Below are 24,840 nucleotides of genomic sequence, written 5' to 3'. Positions count from 1 at the left end.
TTGAAGTAATTGCGATGAAAATTGGTAAATGCACGGTAAGAGATTATCATCTTTGGCATTCATATTTATTGAAAATTTAACGCATATTTCCTCATCAATTTCGATAGCTAGAGATATAATATGCACCAAGATCGCAATAACTATCGAAAGTCCTGATCTTAACTACAATTTTGATGTGATTAGTACATTTCTGTACTTTCCATAAGAAATCCTACTTATAAATGCGAATGTTTAGATGGATGGATGGATGTTTTTTTGAAGGTATCTCCAGAACGGCTCAGCGGATCTCGATGAAATTTGCCAGGGATGTAGAACATAGTCTGGAAGAACACATAGGCTACAAATTAAGTTTTTTTTTTAATCCGAGCGGACGGAGTCGCGGGCGATATCTGGTAGAGTAATATTGGGATCGAATTTAGGATCGGTTATTGGGTTAGTGAATCTTTTCATCATATTCATAGAGTTTATTTACTATAAAGTACTCTATAAAGCTGTATGTACATTAGCCGTCAGAGTTAATCATTTCCTTAAGAGGCACTTCAGACACACATTACTGAGGCGAGTAATAAAGTGGAATAGGAAACAAATTATCAATAATTGCTTTGTCGTAAATATATTTATGAAGATTGTTGAGATTAAAGGAGCCGGACAACACATCATGGAAATAAATAAACATGTAACTATATAAATGGGTTTATTTATGACAACATGGTATGTTATAATAAATTTATTTAAGAGATTTATTATATTACTAGCTATCGTCCGCGACTCCGTCCGCGCTTAACAAACTTATTAAGTAGCCTGTATCTTCTTCCGGACTATGTTTCACATCTATGACAAATTTCAGCAAGATCCGGAGTTCCGGATTCCGGAGATACCTTCGAACAAACATCCATTCATACATCCAAACATTCGCATTTATAATATTAGTAAGATTTGGCATGGTGTAGGTGTACCATTATATTTAAATTGTTGGTGACACGAATACAAAAAAAATCTTCATCTCTGCTCAAAGATTGTTTAGATTTTACTTTCTGAAATCCATGTTAATCTTGTGACTAGAATATATTAAAGTACTTTCAACAAAATAAGCAATTTGAATGAAATGTTTTTGCTTGCTATGCACATGTTCAGTGTTGTAAAAATGCAGTTATTCAGCTGTTTATTGACATTGAAGCAGGTGACCTTCCCCGCCTCAGCGGCATTAACTAGGTCTTTCCATTCATAAAATTAATTGTGCAATAAATTTTGCGTTCAAGAACAATACGACAACTAATAAACGATTTTCAATGTTTTAATAATACTATATAATGTGATGGATTTCTTTGTGTATATATATTCATATTTTATGTAATTTTATGTAATATGTAAATTATGACGAACACAATAAGTTTGTTCGTTCAAAAACGCGACGATGTTTATATCTTTTCTAAACTGTTTTCCGAAAAATTCATCTTAAAAAAAATTATGAAATAATTTAATACCTAAGTTTTAGGCCGTTACATACCGAAAGGGTTAAGGACCGATTTTTCATATGCCTACAATAAACTAAGTGAAAACGCCGTATAATGTCGGGAGCAGGACGCCGCCGGAATATCCTACATACATACCACATAGCTTATACGTAATTGGATTGTATTATATAAAAGTTTAAATTAGACTTACGGCATATTTATGATACCGACATTATTCCTCGAATTGATCATTGTATCACATTCTTGAATCTATTAACCAATTCAATTAGAGACAGTGGGTTTAACCCACAACTACCAAGAGGAACCATTACTCCTCCTAATAGGTGCCTCCATAAATAAACCAAACCCAATCTTCTTACTTTGCAATCAAGTACTCTTTATTTTTGTTATTTAGTTTTTCTAAGATTAGTAAGATCTACTAACAGAAATTGTACCTTTTTATATTATACAGTGGCAAACGAACAAGTGGCCACTAGTATTCACCGAAATCGCGAAGTGAACTTTGCCTTTAGACATCCGCAATTGCAGTTGCGTTGCTTACCTTTAGCTAAGCTACGGTTTTAATATACGCATATAACTATATGCTCTTAGAATTATAATGCCCCAGGCAAAGTAGATTTATTCAGACCTAATTACAGGCTAATATTTTTTTAAGGCTTAAATGAGCTTAATGGAAATCCATTACATTCACAAATTAGACTACTTCAACATCACAAACCAATTTGCTGCACGAACATTTTATAAAACATTATTTTGTTCCAACCAATCTCAATCCTACTCACCTTGTTTTGATTAATGGGATTTAATAATAATCATGGTACTGGTTCTTATAAATACAGTTTTATAAAATTTATTTCGACATTTATTAATGATTTTATAAACAGTAAGGCTTTGTAACATTTCCTAATGCAACTTATAACGTTCAACATTCAAAAGGTCCCCATACCGGCCTTCGAACGTCTATGAAAATTAAATTAAGAAACTGTATTTTTATAATTAATCAAATTACTCAATTCATAGTCACGTATTCGATATAAAACTTATAATTTCGTTAAAGCCTTGTGTTTGTTGGATATATTTTTTTAACTGAGATTAACTACCGGATACTGTAAGCTAAAATAACATTATAAAGGATTTTTATTAACGAATACAGGTTTTAAAACACATTTTTTTTTCTTGATTTTAATCATAAAACAAAAATACTATGTTTGTGTTCACACCAAAATATACTAAATAATGACTAAAGATTTTCGAATCCATCTATAACGAAATATACTCTACATAAAGTCAATTCTTTTCGTCAAGACTAAATTCTCTCGTTCTGTTTTTATCCCTGATTTCATTTTGATGTAAAATTTCAAAAGGAAACATATAATTTCGATTGAACCAGGATTATAATAAAAATATTTATTATTAAGTTTCCCCAAGTTCTTATAGCTGAAGGATAATCATCAAGAGACTTCAACAAGTTTACGGCGTGCAGGTAATTACGTAAGTCTAGGCACTAAAGTCACGTAGTTTTCAATGGCTCTAGGTCAATGCGCATCAAATGTAGGCGTGGCCTCAGACTTACTGTTGCCCGATTGGCTGAATACAAATGGTACTTGCATTTCACTTCAGACTGATAGGAATGCTAAAAAGATTTTCACATTTGACTCACCCTTGCTACTCGCTTTCGGAGTCAGTTCGCGTGTTTGGAATTATCCTGACCCTCATACGGCAAGGTACCTTACTCTATGTTAAGTATCTATTAGGTGACTATTGGAAAGAATATTATTATTTTATGATAGAAATAGACAATCGAAAAGCGGCTACTTTAAAGCTAATTCGACCTCTGTTTATGTTTACAACTATCGGAAAACTAATGATGGTTTACAAGTTGTAATAAGGTAACGAATTCGGGGAAAACAAAATAACATGTCTCATTGTTTATCAGTTTTTATATTTACTTAATAAGGTAATGTAATTAAGTTATTTACTTCGGTGCGAAAGTTTTGAAATAATTTTGGGAAGATCTTTGAAAGCGAAGCGAATTATATCGCAGTCGAAAAATTCCATTAGATAAATTAATACACGTCAACTAAACATGTAAATGTTAATATCATAAGTTCAAAACAATAGTAAAGAATTAATAGTCAAAAGAATGGCGCCATAACCTCATTATAATATGCCAAATGATAAACAACCAGAAAAACGTAGTATCCATAATAAATACATTATGTAAAGTTTTAAATGTGCTTTTTGACATTCCGAACGGGCAATCAAACATTTTCCGCCCACGCGGCTCAATTATCACGCAACACGCATACAAAAAGTTTTTATATAACTGAGGTTAACAATAAAATTGTCTATGCTTTGATCTCAGATCATATTGCAAAGAACACTTTGTGTTAATGCATTGAACTGTTGGAAAAATAAACTATGATAGTATAATGAAAAGACCTACTTCTACAAATGTAATACTACGAATATGTTGTCCGTAGTACTGTCTAAAAATATATTTTAAAGCTTTAAGAATTTTTAATACATCAAAAGACTTTAATCTCGGATAAGATTTCAAATACTTCGGTTCACTTGGTGTTAGCGTACCTATTAACTTATTTTTTATATCATACGGTGGCAAACGAGCGAGCGGTCACCTGAAATCGCTGAAATAGCGAAGCTACCGTTGTCCATAGACATCTGCAATTGCATTGCCAAACTTTGATCGACAGAGGAGGGGATGCACAGAAAGAGAATATTCCACGAGTTTACTAAACTAAACAAAGTTGCATAACAAAATGTTGCTTCGAATACTCTCGTGATATATTGATATTAATTATTAAGTTGGCAACAACAATATATCAACAACACGTCGTTAGATCTTCTAGATGCAAAGACATAGACGAAAAAAACAAGCGCCTCGATTCAATACACAATGACAAACGATTAGAACAAAGGTAGTCAACAGAGAATAGAATATAAATATTAAACAAACGAACGTCTTGAATATCTGCAAACTAACAAACAAATGTCCGTGTAACTAATCAACAACTACTCCCAAATTTATTTCGATTCAAGAACGAAAAATGCACATGCATACACATCTTAGGTAATTTATACTGGCGAACTGAATCCTTTATTGGACCCTATACTGGGAGAAATCAACTCTAAGAGGCTGTTTAAATAACCATTTGACTACTCCAAATGAAAACATGACTACTAAAATGAAGTTCGTAAAGTAACCGGTTCACATTAAATAAATCAAATTTTTAAAAGAAACACGCAAAACCAAATAGAAAATCGCTATGACAATCAGTACGAATAGTATTATAGTTGCAACAAATTATTTCTACAACTAACAAAAAGTGCACATTGCATATGAAATATTATAGCACGTTTAGAAATGTAAACAACTCCATATATATCTGAAAATGGGTACTGAGAACATGTTGACATCAGAGGTCGTTGCCCTTTGTTTCTTAATATGTAAAATCGTATGACAATAATGCTAAATGCATTTCTTTTTTAGACATTACAAGAAGAAGAGAAAAACTGCAAATTGATCCCATAACACAAGATTTTTGCTAATTAATATTCCGAGCATTAGTGGAATTACACCACCGTCACTACACTAAGGAAGGAGTAAGTTATTCAAATGTATTTGTTAAGATATACGACGCTAATTGCTTTAAATTTCAATATATTTTCTTTGTGGGAAAACTTACCGTTGGTTACTGAGACCAAAACAACTGTATAAAATATATCATCCCTGTCATTATCTTTGACAAAACAGAGATAACAATTGTTTTAAACGGATATCTGCGTTTCGATTGAAAGACAGGTTAACATTAACATATTGACAAATTATTAGTTTTGTGTATTTCATAAGATCATCAATAATAATATATAGGAAGAATAGATATGTCTTGAAATGTCTTAAAACTAATCAGAGGTGCTATTATTTTAATAATAAACGACCTGCGGATAATAAATCTGTCAATTATGTAAATGTTTGAAAAGAATTCGACACACGTGTACTGCAAATGTAACCGTACGAAAGTGCACGACGTATTTAAAGATAAAAATATTATTATGTCTTGCTATCCATTAGCTAAGGAATGGTTTGTATTACAATTCTAATGCTTTGAAATTACACAAGGCAAGCGGGCGTTTTGCCAAAAAAAAACTAATAGATTTAATATATAACTACAGATATCGTCCTATTATATTTATAAAATTTCAATTTATTTTGGTTTATTTCAGTTGTGGAATTTAATGAGCATGCAATTATAAACATTCCGCAAACTAAACATAAGATGTCGGAAAGCGCGCGTATAATTTTATAAATTCCAAAATGGCCGCCAACTTTAATTGAATGCAAACGAATGCAGGTTATTATGGAGAATCTCGCATCATTCGAATTGTTTAAACATTTGCATTTAATTATTATTAACAATGAATGGATTAGTATATTTATTGCCTTAGTAAATATTGTAACGTAAGAATTTGACTCTCTTAGAACCTTGCATATGAAGCTATAATAGCCTTTGCTTGTTATGCAGAAAACTTAGTATCATGTGGAGCATTGTACTCTTTCTACAAATAACAAATAAATAATCTATCTTGTTAATATTATAAATGAGAACGTTTGGATGGACAACAATACATAGTAATCTCTAGAACGGCGAAATGGATCTTGATGAAATTGGGCAAAGATGTAGAACATAGTGTAGTCAAAATATACTTAACGCTTAAACTTAAACACTTAATATAGTAAGCGATTTACAATCTATAGAAATAACATTTACCTTCTATACAAATGAAAGAAACCAAAGTTTTTAACAGAAAACTCGAATCAATGAAACTTTTTAGAGGTATATTTGATGCGCACATTTTAACAAGAACCTACTTCAACATGGCCATTCTTATTTAATTTAATCGTATATTTGTATACATAACACAAAACAATGATGATATAATGTATTCAGTCGCCTCGAATCATTAATACGTTTAGTATGGACACGTTTTTATCTGTATATTTATTATATTCACCCACATAGAGACATTATCTCATGCGTCTTGGACGTGGACAAATTGTTAGTACGCTACTCGACAGAATGCTACGAACATAATCTTGTCCTACATCCTTCACTCAAGTTCATATATCTTATAAGCAAATGGAGATTTTATTTATTAAATTAAAACAACCACTCATGTCATGGAGAAACAATTAAGTATTTTTGATACGCTTCGCTTTTGTTTAACTAAGACCGTGTAGTATTCTTTCAAATAAATCTAAAGACACACATTTGTCAAGGCTTTATTTACTCTTACGTTTAAACCGTCTAGTTCAAATTGACTCGCATCTCATCGGCCTATTATCTAACATGCGCAAATTAGTCTGCGCAGTGAGGAAACGCACATTACACTAGCAGAGATAATAAAAATGCTCTTAAAATCAAAATCTTTTTAATTCCTGTAAGTTATACAGCAAAGATAATGTGCTCTGTATCACATTGCTAGAGTGTTTTTACCTACTTGTCACTTTGATTAAATTCGAGTACTGCCAATCAAGAATTACGCGCATTAGAGTAATACAGTATATAACAATTAACATATAGGTATACTTTTTTTATATCATAAGGTGGCAAACGAGCTTGCGGCCGCCTGAAATCACTGAAATAGCGAAATGACCGTTGCCCATAGACATACGCAATTGCATATGCGTTGCCTACCTTTATCGACGGAAGAGAGGATGCACAGAAAGAAAATATTTGCCCTTCCCATGCATCCTCTCATAAGGAAAGTCCACTTCCACTTCCCATTCATTCCTTATAAGGGGCGCACACTTATCAGACGAAACGCGGAATTGCTTCCACTTGACACCTGTCTTCCGTGGGGTTGTGGTATTTCAACGGGCGAGCCCGGCTAATTCGTGCGAAGATGTTAAAGTGGGCTCTACCACTGTTACTACTACTATAATAAACTATAGTTATTTTTAATTTTATGGGTAAAAAAACAAACTCACACCATAGTTACGAAAACATGTAATTCGAGTAGAATCTAATTAATCTTTGTGATAATGAAGTAAGAACGTTATTCCGTTGTCCAGTCGACCCAGTTCGTCTGGCACGCCGCCCGCGATTTGTTTTGCTATAGGACAGGGGAAATCATCCGTCATTTCTCATCGGTTTAAAATTTGTAGTAAAACTAAAAGGCATTGCTTTAAAACGTGATCAAAATAACTCTATCTGAAGTTTCATTCACATTTTTCTAAAAGAATTTTGTACAGCAATACACAAATAAATACTAAAATTAATGTAAGCTGTAAATGGAGTCACTGATGATTTTAGTCACTTTAAAATTCATGGTAAAGAAGACTGTCGTGGAGCTTAAAAATCGTCAATGCCAAGATACATATCAACAGTCTAGAACTGCATAATCCTCACTTAATTTTTAAATTGCATAATGCTCAAGCGACCTGGAGCTCTAACTAGTTTTTCATTCAAGTAAGTCTCTAGTTTTAAGCATAACTACGTACAGTAATTAGGCGAACGGTTGCTACTTTTTATCTACCATTCGAACTGTGATACTCTATTAATATGCGATACACACGTACTTGATCCCCTTATAGATAGAGCATGTAAATAAAATCCAGTAGCCCATTCATACTGTTCTTATATAACATTGTATCGATTTAATTAATTTGCATTGAATTGTTAATGAACGAATGAAGTCGGGAAGCGACGCGGTGCGAGGTCGCTGCCGCCGAACAATTAGGTTATTAATCAACTTACGGATGTGAAACTGGAAATTTTTCCCACAGTAAAAATAATGATTAATATATCTTTGTATATGAAACAAAGTAATAACAACGTGGTAAACTTAAAAATCACTGAATGTATTTTCATAAGATTTTTATGTCTTTACTAGTTGTCGCCGGCGACATCGTCCGCACCAAATTAAAAAAAAAACTTAGCCTAAGTTTTCTTTTCATTTCATCGAGATCAGTTGAGTCGTTCGCATTTATAATATTAATTAGACGTAAGATTGCCTAAGCTTCTAGAGTCTGTGAAACCTTTTTTGTAGGTAACCATTAAAAATAGTGTTTTGTACATCTAGTCTAGCTAGAAAAAAACACGAAACGTATATTCGTGTCAAATAGTAATCTATAATACCTGTTTAGCCGTTCAAATAATTTAATGCTTGTACTCAGTTGATTAAATTCCGATATTAACTCTGAACTTATGAAATTAATTATAACCTCAAAATATTATTTATTTAATCACGTAAAGAATTTTCCACTTTCTAACTTACATAACATTATTTGTCATAAGTAGACAGCTGATAACGATTTGTGTACATATAATAATATTACTTCACACCTTAAGTAATTGGATTGGAGCCAAAGCCACGTCACTGTACCTGCCAAAGGATTTATGATTGTCGATATGTGAATATCGAGTTTTATACGAATCTCGTTTTATGAGATATGATTTATTCTATAAAACTGCCCTTTAGTAAACACATGCTTATCTACTTATGTTTTATTACTCAGTTAAACGGATGCTATTAAATGTTTGATGTATATATTTTTTCAAGGACTAGTAAAAATAGGTCTTAGTAATATTTTGATGAAAATGTACTTTTGGTGAATTTCAAATATTTTATTAGATAGATTAAAGAGATAAATAATGATATATAGTCTCAATTATAAATACTCGTATAGTGTTACTGAATATTACGTGTATTTAGTCTGTCTCGTCTACGTGTGAGTGCACACGTAAACAATTAAAGCGTGATAAAACATTGTATATTAGATTTTTTTATAAAGTTTTGTTATAAATATAGAGATATTATAAAGCGGAAGAGTTTGTTTGTTAAACGCACTAATGTCAGGAACTACTGGTCCGATTTAAAAAAATCTTTTTTTGTTGGATAGTCTATTTATAAAGTAAGGCTTTCGGCTATACGACCATTTTTTAATTCCGCTAGTAGTTCATATTATGCATTTACTACAATATGTATAAGTGCAAGCCTTAAAATGAGAACGACATACTCGTATGTTGATTGTTATGTTAATAATTGAATTGCAGCGTTTTCACTAAATTTTTCTTTGAGGTTTTAATAGAAAAAAAATTATAGGCAACTGCTATAAATTTTTACTAATTGGCGATATCACTAGTCTTCAACAAGATTGTATGCCAGAAGTAGTAGTGTTAATTTTCTTCAAGGTCATCATTTCCTAATTACAATTGCATGGAATTTATTTAAAAAAACTATGTTTATTTATATCGTGTATATGTGATTAATGTTCTCACATTATGTTATACGACACGTGTGGGTGGATATTATTTTTTCATAGAGTTACGTTGCTCCCATAGTTTTGGCAGTGCGCCAAGAATACGATGCACAATACCACTATTCTTTACATAACCCGTTCAATAAGAATCAACAGTATCTTCTTGATAATCTAAGCTGGATATATCATCTTTAATTTAATAGGATTATAAAAAATTTACGCAAAGCTAAACAGTACTCAAGGTCTTGAAACTATTGTAGGAAAGAAGAGCCAATCTTACTAATCTTACTATTATAAATGCGAATGTTCGGATGGATGGATGTTTGTTTGAAGGTATCTCGAGAACTGCTGTTTGATAATCGCTGAAATTTGGCATAGATGTAGAACATAGTCTGGAAGAATACATAAGCTACTAATTAACATTTTCTTAATACCACGCGAACGGAGACGCGGGCGACAGCTAGTATTAAATATATTTGACCTATTAATTTCACAATAATGTCTCTACTAATCTATTTGTAAAAATTCGGTCGTGAAGAATTAACTTACGTGGGATTGGGAAAATATGTCATTAAACCTTGTTAGAGTAAACGGAAACGGAAAGCTTTCAGCCACGTTAATGTACAATTTATGTTATCCAATACTAGTAACCTCGGTCGTAAAGGAAAGTGATGTTACAAGGAAAATTACAAAGATTAGATTTTCCACTCTGTTGATGAATCTTTTACCTATTTCAGAATATGTACTCTACGATTTACTTTGTTGACCTGTAATTTTTTAACTTACTAATATTATAAATACGAATGTTTAAATGTATGGATGTTTGTTTAAAGTTATCTTTAGAACGGCTGCATGTATCTCACTGAAATTTGCCATAGATGTATAACATCTGAAAGAACACATAGGCTACTAGTTATTTTTTTTAATTCCGTACTGACCGGTTTCGCTGGTGAAGGCTAGTTACCATTTTAAATTACATTACCTTATCTAAATTTACTTTAAGAGAAGAAAAACGCTAAAAATGAATGCTTAATAATATCGCTTGTAAATCTGCAAACAACGACTCAGGTGGACAGAATAAAGCTTTTACGAAATTTATTTCTTTGTTTACATTACGCTGCCCGAGATCTGACACAGCAAGTGAAGATGACAAAATTACTCTTGGGATTTATATTTAACCAATTATTTTATATTATTAATTAAAGAACTCTGAGTATAAATTAAAGTGTTAGTCCCATAGGAAATAAACTTTGAATAGTACATCGTGCGCCTTGCGTTTCTGAATGTTGACCATGACCTATTTTCCCCATTCTATCCAGATTTTTTCAGGGTTGTATTATGCGGCAGGGCAAAGGCTTTAAAGTAATAATTAGTATATTAGATGTATCAACAACAAAAAATACTGAACGTACTTGCGTTAACATTATTTTTGTAGGTATTAAAAATAAAGGCAATTATCAAACCGAGTTCGCCCCTGACTCGCGGCTGACCCGGCCACCGGCCACACCTGCCAATGTGAGGACACGACACATTTTATTAATTTGAACTTTTATTTTTTTACGAAATACACATATGTATATAGCGTTATGTTAGTTTAATAAGCATTTAACCTTATTTTTCTTGATTGTTTTCTTACTAATATTATAAATGCGAATTTTTGGACGGATGGATGTTTGTTAGAATGTATCTCCGGAACTGCTGCATGGATGGATGAAGAACATAGACTGGAAGAACGCATAGGCTACTAATGATTCTTTAATTGCGCGCGGAAGGAGTCGTGGGCGACAGCTAGTTTTTTAATTTTTTATTATAAATATTATTTATACCAATTTATCCTCATCCGTTATTTTATACCAAAACCCAAGCCAAAGCAGTGCTACTCAGAATTTAGTAAACAAACAAAATCGATTTATAAGTCGTTTGCCTCAATTTTAGAAAGAAAAAGTACGTCGTAAATCATCAGTCCTTAAATTAATAAAAAACGTAAGCATCTAGACGTTTTTCTAAGTGCACTATTTAGCCCACTTTTTATCACATGCAAAGAACTTTAAGCAAGCAAGTTAGAGATAAAGAGGTCAGAGTTCAATGCATGTCTTGTTTGCGGTTGTCTTAATAACAATTTGTCATATCTGCAAACGATAACAGCGGCGCGTTTGAAGTGTGCACCTAAATGAAGTTTACGAAGTAATCTTCCTTTGATAGTACAAACAAGATATAAAATAAAGTAAATTGCTTTAGTAGTTTTGTTTGAATAAGTAAATACAAACATGAAAATTATAAATCAAACTAATGTTACTCTTACAAATATTATAAATGCGAATTTTTAGATCGATGGATGGATAGATGTTTGTTTGAAGGTATCTTCAGAACGGCTGAACGGATCTCGTTGAAATTTGTCATACATATAAAATATACCTTGGAAAAACACATAGGCTACTTATTATCTTTTTTTTAAATTCCACGCGGATGGAGCCACGGGCGACAGCTAGTGTAGTACATAAAATGTCTTTTTCTATAGATGTGATTATCGAATGCTTTCGCTAATACAAAAAGGTGAATTCTAAGAGTTACGTGACATAGTTGCCAAAAATGTTTGTTGTCGCGTTAAAATTATTGTCAATTTATGAGCGAGTTAGAGTCATTACCGTTGTTCTACGTTGTGCAAACGTCGGCGCGTTTGATGTACCGTCGTGATAATTAGGGCATTAACTATCAAACACGTGAAGGAATTTTTTTATCGCAATTAAAAGAGAATCTATAGGCAGCAGTCGATTCGTCTGCGTTTCAATTTGCAAGTGATGGGCCTTGGATGTGTGAATTCTGACTATACTCGATTTTAGCGACTGCCAAATTGGCAGTCGGGGTCGATCGCCTGCGATTTTTTTAGTTAAATCCGATTTAAAATTACAGTTGAATGGAAATTTACTTGAAGTTCTAAATCTCTATCAAGATTAAGGATCAGAAATGTAAGTTGTGTAATCCTGATTGTGGAATATAACAAGGATCACTCGTGGTAAAAAAAATGATTAAAATATGTGTTAACTTATAAACAATTCTATCGTAAATCGAGTGAAAAGAATTAAATTGTATTTTGTTTGTTGCATTTAAAAATTAATGCAATTACTGTTGAAAAAAATATTCTGTAACAAAAGTTTTGAATCTTGTGCAAAAATATGTTTTAATTACAAAAGTTATTTAGTATCACTACCTTATTTGGTAGATTTTGCTTACAAAATTGGTGATGATAATTTGGTGCTAAATGGACGATTTAAATACCACAATAACCACGTACTTGTTTAAAAGAAATGTCCGTTTCTTTTGGTATACAGATAAAATCGAAGCCTCTTACAAAAGAATATAACAGGTTTTATTACAAGGCTTTCGTTTTTTTTGTATCTCTCGCGAATTGAAAACGGGAATACGAGTACGTGGTATTTGGGCGAACGTTGTTCTTTCTGAAAGCGAATTACGCAATACATTTCATGCCATACATTTCATTCCTTACTAATACAAAAATTATAAACGTTTGGATGTATGGATGTTGGTGACTGCATAGCTTCACAACAGACGAATGTATCTGAATAAAACTTACAGATAGATTATAGCTTTAAAATAAGAATAACGCATAGAATAAGTTAGTAATTAAATGATAGTGTCTAGCAAATATTAACAATATTTTAGCAATAACAAAAGCTACTGGAACAACGTTTTAAGCTACTTTTACCATTAAATAAATGTTCTGTGGCTATAAAAACTAAAAATAATAGAAGTATATAGAGAACGAGACGTGCAAAATGCAATAAAATCTCCAGTGTCATTGTACATTAACGAGCAAGTATAAACAGCGTCGCTCCAAATGAAACGCCTAAATAGCTCGCAAGGCTAATGGATTGCAGTACCATGGAGGCGTCGATGTAAATCTCACATTCCTATTGCGACCTGTAACCTTATTACCGGTGTCTGGGTCATTGGGTACTCTTAAATGTGGACAGATTTTTCTTTTGTTTAACATTTATACATAAAATTGTGGGTTTTGGAGACCAAAATCCTGAAAAAGACAAACAAAGTGACAACTATGTTTTATACGGAGATTTAGGTAACAAACGATTAGTGTCAGTCTTTAAGTAAACTGTCAGATATAAAAAAGTTATTAAAAACATCCCATGCCACTACGATTTTTCGTATGAGTTGAATTCGAACAGAGCAGACAGTGGAATGGAACGTGTTAAAAAAAAAGTAACAAAATCTAGATGACCAACTGACATAACCTAGAAGAATCGTGAAAATAGGTTTTGAAAGTAACTTATTTACTAGATATTAACAAGGTCTGAATAGAGCTTGTTGTTAAGTTAGGATTCCTTAATTGAGAAATCGCAGCAACTCAATAAGTACTCATTTACACTTTCCTCAATACACCCACACGAGCGTTTCACAATCGCACAAAACAACTACATACAGGTAAATATCTCACGCCTTTGAATTTTGAATAAAAATAAAGATAACAAGATATGAAATGCAAGCAAATTGAGCTATTATTGTTATTACTTATTTGGTTTGTATACTTGGTCAAAACGACTTTTTTTTAAATTAAAATGGACAAAGGTCAATTGTTTACAGCCATCATTAAATAGGAATTTTAGTTATCTTAATTCTACTAATATTATAAATGCGAATGTTTGGATGTTAGAAAATTTCTCTAGAACGGCTACACAGAAGAAGAACACAAAGTCTACCTTTTTTTTGATTCCGCGCGGACGTAGTCGCGGGCGACATCTAGTTTGTTGTATAAGCAATATTATGTATCTTCTATCCGCCTATTACGTGTCATAACCAGACAAAATGCACAACGCATTTCCTACATAAAGCAGCTAATTGAAATCGATTAACAGTACGTGACACAATTTATTTATTCCGGTATCAAATGACCCTTAATGATATTTGTCTTTGAGAAAAAAAAAATCAATCTTGTAGTAAACGGGTTAAAGGTTTAGAATAGTTTGATAATTGTTATTATCGAAATAGTAGATGGAATAATTTTATAAAAATAATAATGGTACATCAAAAGCCCACCCACGTGATTATTAGACTAAACATTTCATGTAGTTTTAGTTATAAAGATGTTGATATTACTAAGTAGCGTAATAAGTTTTTTTTTTTTTATCGCAGTTGTACTTTATTGGTCGACCATCAAAATATGAAACACACAAGAAGCAGCTTTGTCTGAAAATCTTCCTAATGTTAAAAATGCGAAAGTTTAGATAGATGGACGCGGCTTTTTTTGGATGGATGGATGTTTATTAGAATGTTTCTTCGAAACGGCTCAACGGATCTTGATGAAATTTTGGCAAGGATGTTGTGCATAGTTTGGAAGAACACATAGGCTTAAGTTAATTTTTTTTTAATCCCGCGTAATATATAAATTAAAATAATAAATTAAATTTTGCGTAATTGTTCTTGCTTATCCAAGAGCCTTGTTTAAAATATCGCATATATGTTCCGTTGTCAATGGCAACACTGTATATAAAGTGGAGAGCGGCTATATCCATATAGAGCGAAGTAAACGGACTCTCGGATAAAGCTGTTTACTGTAGACGCAGAGCTAATATTTGAGATATCGCAAACGAGTCGAAGACGCCGACTCGGACGGCCATTTGCAAATTTTCCGAGATAAAAATAATCTTAAATATGGGCCTTTATTAAGATTATAGGATTAAATCACGCCCAACATGACGATGTTTACGTTCTCTATACATCCAATTTATAAGTAAGGACAAATTTTATCTTTTAATTTATATCACTACGGAGGCTAAAGGATAAGAGATAAAGTCAACAAATATGTCAACAAAGTTCTTAAGTTATTTAACGAGATACCACGCTGGTTATAGCTTAGGATAGAATAAGTAATCGTTCTGAATAAAAAAATATTTGATTACTGAGGAATTAGAATCACTATGTATCTATCAGTTGAACATTTACAGGGAAATCCCCGGTATTAACTAATTATTTCCACAGTGGTAGAGTCCGATAACAGCGGTAGAGCCCGCTTTAATATCTTCGCACGAATCGGCCCGGCTCGCCCGGTGAAATACCACGACCACACGGAAGACAGGCGTGAAGTGGAAGCAATTCCGGGTTTCTTCTGATGAGTGTGCGTCCCGGAGGCCTAATTTAGTCCTCTTTCCCTTCCCATCCTTTTCTTTATAAGGAAAGGATGGGAAGTGGAAGTGGACTTTCTGGATGAGATGATGCATGGAAAGGGAAGATATTTTCTTTCTGTGCATCCTCTCCTCCGTCGATTAAAGGTAGGCAACGCATATGCAATTTCGTATGTCTATGGGCAACGGTCACTTCCCTATTTCAGCGATTACAGGTGGCCGCTCGCTCGTTTGCCACCTTTTGATATAAAAAAAAATTAGTTGTTCGGTTATACGAGTCTACGAAAGACTACTTCTGGTTGAGTATTGTGTTACGATTGCAAATGTATTTCCATTCAAGCTAATATTGACCATTCGATTCAAATACGTATAGAAAAGTACGATTCGATTTGCTTTAGATAAACATCCTATTCTACTACAAGTTTAATAAAACTCCAAAATCCTATCTTACGACAAACATTATGTTCAGCAATTTAAAAAAAAATGTTTTTAATATCATAATCCACAGCATCTATCAATTAACGTCTAACTACAAATTAGCGGTAGTCATAAACATATTGTTTTCTTAGATAAAGCATTACGCATTCGTTTTCGTTAAAAAAAAACAATATTACGGAAGTTCTGTTCATCGCCGAACAAACGTTCATACAAGGCCACACAAATTTACACAAGCGATTAAGGCACAACGCTAATGAAAACTGAATTTAACACGTGTAATATGTACGAAACTGTATTTATCTTTTTGTTTGTAATTTGTATAACATCAAATATGTAACAAAAGATGAAGCTTGATATGTCATCAATGTAAAGCAGAAACTATGGAAATTTATAGTGAAATAATTTACTGAGAAAAAACAAAATTGTTAACGATGGATTAAAATATTTGTCACAGTAACCTGTTGACTAAATTTTATGTAGACGTAATTAAAATGGATCTTATTTCAAAAAAATTACGATGATGTTACCTATAAATAAACACGAGAAGTAAGCAATTGCTACGTCATTTTCTTTACTTTTTGCTTAAACCATCGGCCAGCACTTTGCATTAGGTGTAAAAAAGTGAAAAAACCCGAAATTATCGCATAAAGCAAAAGACAATAAACAGAAGTAGACCGTGTTTTTTTAACTTAAACTGTGTAAAATCTAATCAGAATTTAATTCTATTTAGCCTTGAGTATGTAACATTATTTTATTTCCTGCAAGGATGCAGATTGTCATTAAAAAAGAATTCTTCATACATCTACATTGATTTACGCAGCTACGTTAGATGCATCTAAGTTGCAATAAACACGTTTTTACAATAAATATTTTTATGATCAAAGTACCATTAAAAATTATGTACCTATAAGAAATCATATTAATTTTTATAATAAATAAATATAATATTCAATTATCCGGGTATATCAAAAGAGAGCTAAATGACACCAGGCGTTAAGTGCTAGAACTATATACTTTACAGCTTACATAAGTATATAACAGTAATATAAATTATATAGCAGACTTAGTAAAATTTGACGTACTAGGTTTTCCTAAATAGCGCCATAAAAATTCCGACGCCTACATTACGCGTAATAAGAGTTCCTTATAGCATTTCACTCTTTTTTCTAGACTTTAATTTAGTGGATTTTACGATCTTGCATCGTTTCAGATAAATTATAAATCGTTTTATCTTATTAGGAGATTAACATATAAAATTCATCACATGCTGTCCATCACGTAAATCGTGTTCATTTTAATATTGACGATCTTCGTGTCTATAGATAAAAAAAAGTTAGGAAGCAATATAGCCTATGTCACCCAGGCATAGCGTAGCTCTACCTAACTGTGATTTTTTTAAATCGGTTCAGTAGTTTAGAAGCCTTTTCAATTGAAAGAAAAAATCAGAACTTTCAAATTTAGGTGTGACTAGGCCTTAGTCAACCACCCTGGCTCAGTGCAGGTTGGTTGACTTCACACATCTTTGAATTTCTTCGCAGACATGTTACATCACGATGTTTTCCTCCACCGTAAGATCGTCGGGTAACTGTAAATATGTAAATCGAAAAACACATTGGTACACGACGGGATTTGAATCCAAGACCTGCAGATTACAAGACAAATGCTTAACTCCTTGAGCCACCGACAATCCCGATGTAAAACTAATATGCCTCAATATAACTACAGTGTAGGCTTAAAAAATTCCTTTCGCAATCATCATTCGTTAAGTTATAACTTTATTGACATATCCAATGCTTCAACACCCACTCGATATCTTCAACGACCATTCGTCAATTACTGATTACGTACTACAAAAACAAACAGTTAATGTTATGACTGTCGAAATAGGGTCCCTACTGCAGTCGCCATTTTGACCTTCCCTTCAAGGTCGTAGTAAACTCAATTATATAGAATATATTTGTTCTTTAACTTTGTGTAAACGCACGACTTCCTTCATTTGCAGGAAGTGATTAGGTTGAAGTTGCTATAAAAAAATAACAAAAGTTTTAAAACAAATTATTCTCACGTGTGCATTAACATCTATCGAATATTTATAAGTGAAAATGAACTTTAAATCGTAGTTGTTAAGAAACATTTCTGTGTATTCCGATGATACAAGGAATGTGTTAATAAGTAAACCAAGTGAAATGTAGATGTGTGTGTAAGTTTAAATGTTACACATTTAAGGAATACATCGTTCTGGTTTAATGCATCGGTCTAATGGTTCTTTTAGACATTATCCGGAATCGTACGAACAATTCGGCAGTCGCTTCAGAGCAAGACAAACGTACGGGAAATACATATTCGTCTCACTCTGAAGCGACTGCCGAATTGTTCTTACGATTTCGGATTGTGTCTAAATGTACCTTTACTCTAATCGGTTGGAGTTAAATATGAAGAATCATTAAGTATGCAATTTATGTATATCGGTATGTCTTAAGAAGTACAAACATACAAAATATAAACGAATACACTAATTAACTTCATTCATATGTGTAGAGGCCTTGTGAATGCACACTACCGCGTTTCTTATCACGGATGGAGCACTCTTCAATTTTAAATACAATGTTGAGACCGAATGTGTTGTGTGAGTTGAACTCTTTGATAAATGCAAACCATATTGCCCAAATTAGGTACAAACAGATCATTGTAAGTGAGCAACTTATTACAATTTTATACTATTACTATGCTTGAAAAAACTTTGGAATGTTCTTTCAAATACTCTGTGTTATATATTGTTACATTAGTGGTTTTAAATTTACTTTATTTATATACAAAGAACAGAAGTACGTGTAATCGATAGACATTGAAAAGTATTGAAAAAAACAATTATTTATCATGAAGCAATTACCAAAAACAAAAGATTGATCTTTGGTTTCTGAGACTAAAATCCTTGTATAAAACATATCGTTATCCCTCTCTTTATCTGAGACAACAATATGTTTTATATAGGGATTTTAGTCTCAGAAACCAACGACGTATAACATAAGATTTCAATACTCGAATCGTCTCTTCACGCCGTCTCTACACATATGTCTGCGCACTAGACTTTGGCGTCAGAAATAGTCGCTAAATTGTATTCAACCAAAACGTCCTTCCTGCAAAACTTGTTGCGGTACGCTAAATAAACTTCTTCAGCTAGTAATAAATTTGAATGTTTGTATGGATGGATGTTCGTTTAATGGTATCTCCTGAAGGGCTGAACGGATCTCGGTGATATTTGGCGTACATACAGAACATAGTCTGGAAGAACACATAGGCTACTAATTATGTTGTCTTTAATTTCGCGGACGGAGTCGCGGGCGGCAGCTAGTTATTTAGTAAATTAGTTCCCTCTATATAACACCAAATTACCAAAAATTTTGCATGTAATCTTTTTTTTAAATTAATCTTTGGAAATTTTCCCGAAGTAAATCTATTTTCAACGTTAATAAATACAGTGCAATGTAATTATCAAGACTCATCCGTCCTCCAAATTGTGCACAATAATAAATGCTCCAGTTTGATTATTATAAGCTTTTATTTTTAACTTTAACACGTAAGCCTTAAAGCTCACTCATTCATAACACAACGAGAATATTACATAATGAAATAATGGACATTTATTATCTTAGTTTTTGTGTTTCGTTGACGCATAGAGTGGAACTGTTGATCGTTCATTAGGGTTGGCAAAAATTAGAAAATAATTTTTATATTATTTTCACTGTTATAAAAACATTGTTAAATTTAAATAAGCGTATCTACAATATATGACTGATATGAAGTGGATAACGCAATTAGATTTTTTCAGTTACAGAAAATGGTAAGATAAATTGAAGGAATATTGTAAAATATTGAGGATCTATAGACAAAAACGTTTTATATATTTTCTATAATAATTAAAAAAAAAACAATTTTTTTTTATTTTTTTAAGACAATATAATAATCTATTTAAAGTACTTGTGGTTAGTAAAATTATACACTGTTAATTTTTTTTTTTTTTAGTATAATTTGATGGGTTTCGAATGTCCAGTCGGTAGCCCTGTAATGAACGACCTTTATTAGAAACCAGTACGATATGCACTGCTATAATAATTATTTCGGACTGTGATACCGCGGCTGGCTACAAAAAACAGCCGGTCAGCGTGGGCGACAAAACTCATTCATGAATTGTTCAAGCCCAATTTATATCAGCGCCCCGAATATACGAATCTTCAAATGTCTTTTTTATTTTGATAACTTTATTAAGATATCATAATTTATTCAACATGGCGACATTTTCGTTCACAAACGATTAACAACAACGAAAATGCAAATCAAAAAAAATAAAAAAAATTGAAAAAAGAATGAAAACTCTTGACTGGAATCTTGCCTTCGGTACATTTCCATGACAATTCTTAGCTGGCGATTATAAAATATATTTACTAAGCTCCATCAAATTCCATAGTATTCTTGAACTAAACTGCACGTACTGCTTTATATTTTGTTGCTAAGGCGATTTTTTTTTCATTTAAATGACTAGCTTATGCCTAGTCAGTCCGCGCGGAATTAAAATAAAATTGCCTATACCTTCTTTCAGACTATGTTCTACTTCTGTGCCAAATTTCATCGAGATCCGTCGAACTGTTCTGGAGATACCTTCTAACAAACATCCATCCAAACGTTCGCAATTATAATATTAGTAAGATTTCTTAGAATAAGTGTATAAAATGAAATTGGGTTATACACTTGGGATATAAATTGTGGTTGATATGCGCATATGAGTTTTTCTATGTCAACCGTATCTAGGTCGACATAAAAAACGATTCTGTCGGGACACAGGAATTGATTAGTTATTGACGTTTTAGCTATTGACATAATATTCGTTTACAAATTACATTACCAGTTGTCGCCCGCGACTTCGTCTGCGTGGAATTAAAAAATAAGTAATCCATTTCTGTTTCCAATTTCATCCAGATCAATCCATCCGTTTCGGGGTTTTTTCGTACCATCATACATCTATCCAAACTTTCGCAATTATATTAGTAACATTATGTATACATTGAAGTATTCTACTACAGATGGCTTTTATATGGATTTCAACAAACCTTTTCAATGTCACCAATCTTCTCTAAATATTCGCTTATTTTGAGTTTCCACAGCCGAGACAATATGTACAAAAACATATTGTTATCTCTGTCTGTTCTTAGACAATGAGAGGGATAAATGACATAAAATATACAGTAAAGATAACTGAAAACTAAGCAGCGATTTCCTATTTTAATTTCACTGATCCTATTACAGAAAGGAACTGATGTCGGTTTTTACACATGATTTTAATTTATACAAATAAGAAACTGTTCCCAAACCTTTCTGGGTAATTTAGCGGAAACAGAACGTGAGTGTAATTGTTTAAACACGCTATAAAATTACCATAGCCATGCACGCGTGACAAAAACGACGACGAAACAAGGGACTTCTGTCTAAATGATTAACCCAAAACACGCTTTCAAGTTAAAGAGTTGATGTAAAAAAAAATCCCTATTGTTAGGTTTAATCGAAAGAAATAAATACAATTATTAATTTCAATTTCCAAACTAAAGCACGATTAAAAAATATTTTATGCCTCGAAGAAGGTAAATAAATTTTAGAAATCGGTTCATTTGTTTCAAAAAGAAGATTTTTCTTCACAAACTTTGAAATGATCTACTAATAGTATTCAAGAATGAAATGTAATTTAAATTAACTACAACTTAAAAATTAATAAGTTTAGACCTGACTTCTCACGATAGCTAATCATAGCAATAAGGTGTTCATCGAACTCTATTATTAATTTCCTAGTATTAAGGTCTGACAATGCTGACAGTACCAATTCGTATGAAAGTGAAATGCGATAAACTGCGTAGCGTTATATTTTAGCTTATTATTATAAAGGGTAGGGATGTAGAATAGGAACGTAGGGAAGAACCTGTTAATAAGCCAGTAAAACAATAAATTATTTATGATTATAACAAAGATACAATTAACATAGTAATGCGCATATTTTGTGTATGCAAAAGTATCTTTTTTTCGCTTCACCGACGACATTGAATGCGAATCGCCATTCAATTCCATTACATCGTATTGTGTTAAAATATTTATAAATCCTGTTTTGCATTTCTATTGATGCAGAGAAAATGTATAAAATCTTTTCGAGAATTTTTATAAAAAAAAAATACTTTTGGTGTATAAACAACCAGATAAATAGGCCAGAGAGTTTTGATTATTTGTAAAATATTGTAATACAGAAGTTAGTTTTTGTGATTGATTCTCTTAAAATAACTTAATAAGATGTATAACATGTAACCTATGTGTTCTTCTATGTTATACATCTATGCCAAGTTTCAGCAAGATCCGTTGAGCCGTTCCGGAGATACCTTCTAACAAACAACAAACATCCATCCATCCAAACATTCGCATTTATAATATTAAGACAATTTTGTTTAATATCCAATAATTTTCAAGCCCTCGTTCGGTCATTGGGCAAAGAGCACAGGTGTAAACGCGATAAATGTAATACAATAACCGCACTAAGTAACAACCGTCAAGGTCATCGGTTCGTCAACAAAACAGTTTCCATGTTTAAAATTATCCGTCTCAATGCTTGCAGTTAGTTACACCGCAAACAATTTGCCGACGGAAAACATACGCCAATGTTTCACTTAGCAAAATCTTATATATACACAAACGTTTTAACACCTGAGTAGACATTAGCAATGTCAAATTTACTATAAATTTACCATTTCGTCGGTCCATTTCTTACTAGATTCCAATATGAAAAAGGCCGTTTGTCGAAAACCGGCGATTCTAATCCAGGAATCATTTTGTACTGTTCAATTATTGTTACAGATACCGAACGAGCAACAAGTGGGTTGACCACCACTATCTTCTAACATTAGTAACCTCTGCAATTAGAGGCATTTCTAATATGTTGCCAGGAACTGCACAATGTGAAGGAATGAAAAGTAAGTGATAAGGTAAACAAGAGGTTAATCTGAAATTAAACACATCAAATAGGAATACTAAAGCGGGAATTTTTCGTGGTCCATCCCCAGCTCGGAGTGGCCGACTGTTACATGCAACAGCCGTCGCATGGCTCTACCACTGTTATGTAAGGTGTATTTCCAGCCGGGCTTTGACTCAATTATCACTCTTAGATGCTTATTCGCAATTGATTGGTGAACATTTCTCTGAACTGTAGTATCTTATTAGTTAACTTTAAGTATTAATGTAATTTGAATGAATTAGAATATTCAAGTTTCTAGAAAGTTAAGAAAATATATGCTTATCGCCTTATCACGTAAATATTATTATTATTATAAAAATAAAAGTGATGATAAGCCAATCTGTAAAGAGATATAATGCAGATGCGTAACAAAAAATCATCCGATCGAGATAGTAACAAGGATGCAGGCTTTACCTTAGCACGTGTCCACTCGGAGAGCCGGCGGCGCGTCTTCCTCGGTCCGGACCGACAACTCCAGACCGCAGACCGGTCGGTGGCACGTTAGTCTCGTGGAGACCGAGAAGTCCTGAGACAGCCGGATCGCATCCACGCCACCCGGCACGGCCACAACACGCCGCCCGTTCAAAACATAGCGCTCACGAACCTTCTTTTCGACACACAGACTCGATTTGCAAAATTTATTCATCGCATCCGCCGAAAACAACTATAATTTTTATGTCTCGTGCCTGAAATAGGTACGCTCGTTTCCGATCGTTAAATCGAATATCATCAGCATGAATTAACACCGATAGCAAGGGATAACACCATGGAACGCTGCTGCAACTACCTCCGCCGGAAAATTCGATTCGCACGAGACACGCGCACCGGCTGTAGTACCGCGCGGTAAACAGAGAGAGCGCGCCGCGAGCCCGCGCGCCGCAACAACACGGCCACACATGCGCGGTGCGTGAGCCTACACACACATGCGCGATGCTCCTCGTGCGCATACTCGCCGCGCACAGAAATAGACATCGCGTCATCGTCCACCAATCAAAAGGATGGAAAATCACGTCATACTAGAACATGATTGGATGAGAATTCTGTCAGATTACAAGCACAAGGCGGTTCAATTTGCGATTAACTGAAACTTTTGATAATGCTTAAGTGATATCAAATTGAAATAGGCAAAGTTATCACAATTATCTCAAGAATTAAGTTAATTGAGTGTTCAAGCAATTTCGTCAATCATCAATATGTAGGTAGGTATACAATACTTGATATAATATTGATAAACAAGTAAAAGTCGACGGCGGTAATTTGAAATTTACGTCGATAGACCAACTTGCAAAACATACATCATATTACGTAGAAAAATCGAGAAAATATGAAACGTGTTTTAAATATTTTAGACAAAATACTTAAGTAATTAGTAGAAAAAAATATCATTTAAGAAAATTCGATAACTTCTGCACATATAATAATGTAAGTATTCAAACTATATTATAA

General features: G+C 33.0%; 1 protein-coding gene across 1 annotated transcript in view; it reads right to left on the bottom strand.

Annotated features, from left to right (window-relative positions):
- Atf3 (Activating transcription factor 3) overlaps positions 1-24,222 on the bottom strand; it is a 43,708-nt gene extending 19,486 nt beyond the window's left edge. The window contains exon 1 of the mRNA XM_013317547.1: positions 23,809-24,222. The gene's annotated coding sequence lies outside the window, so the exon portion shown is untranslated. The remainder of the gene's footprint in view (positions 1-23,808) is intronic.
- Positions 24,223-24,840: the final 618 nt, after the last annotated feature.

Source organism: Papilio xuthus, unplaced genomic scaffold (assembly GCF_000836235.2).
Source record: "Papilio xuthus unplaced genomic scaffold, Pxut_1.1 DF826938.1, whole genome shotgun sequence".
NCBI classification, from domain to species: domain Eukaryota; kingdom Metazoa; phylum Arthropoda; class Insecta; order Lepidoptera; family Papilionidae; genus Papilio; species Papilio xuthus.
The sequence above is the reverse complement of the archived record's forward strand: the minus strand, read 5'-3'. Positions and strand labels throughout refer to the sequence as shown.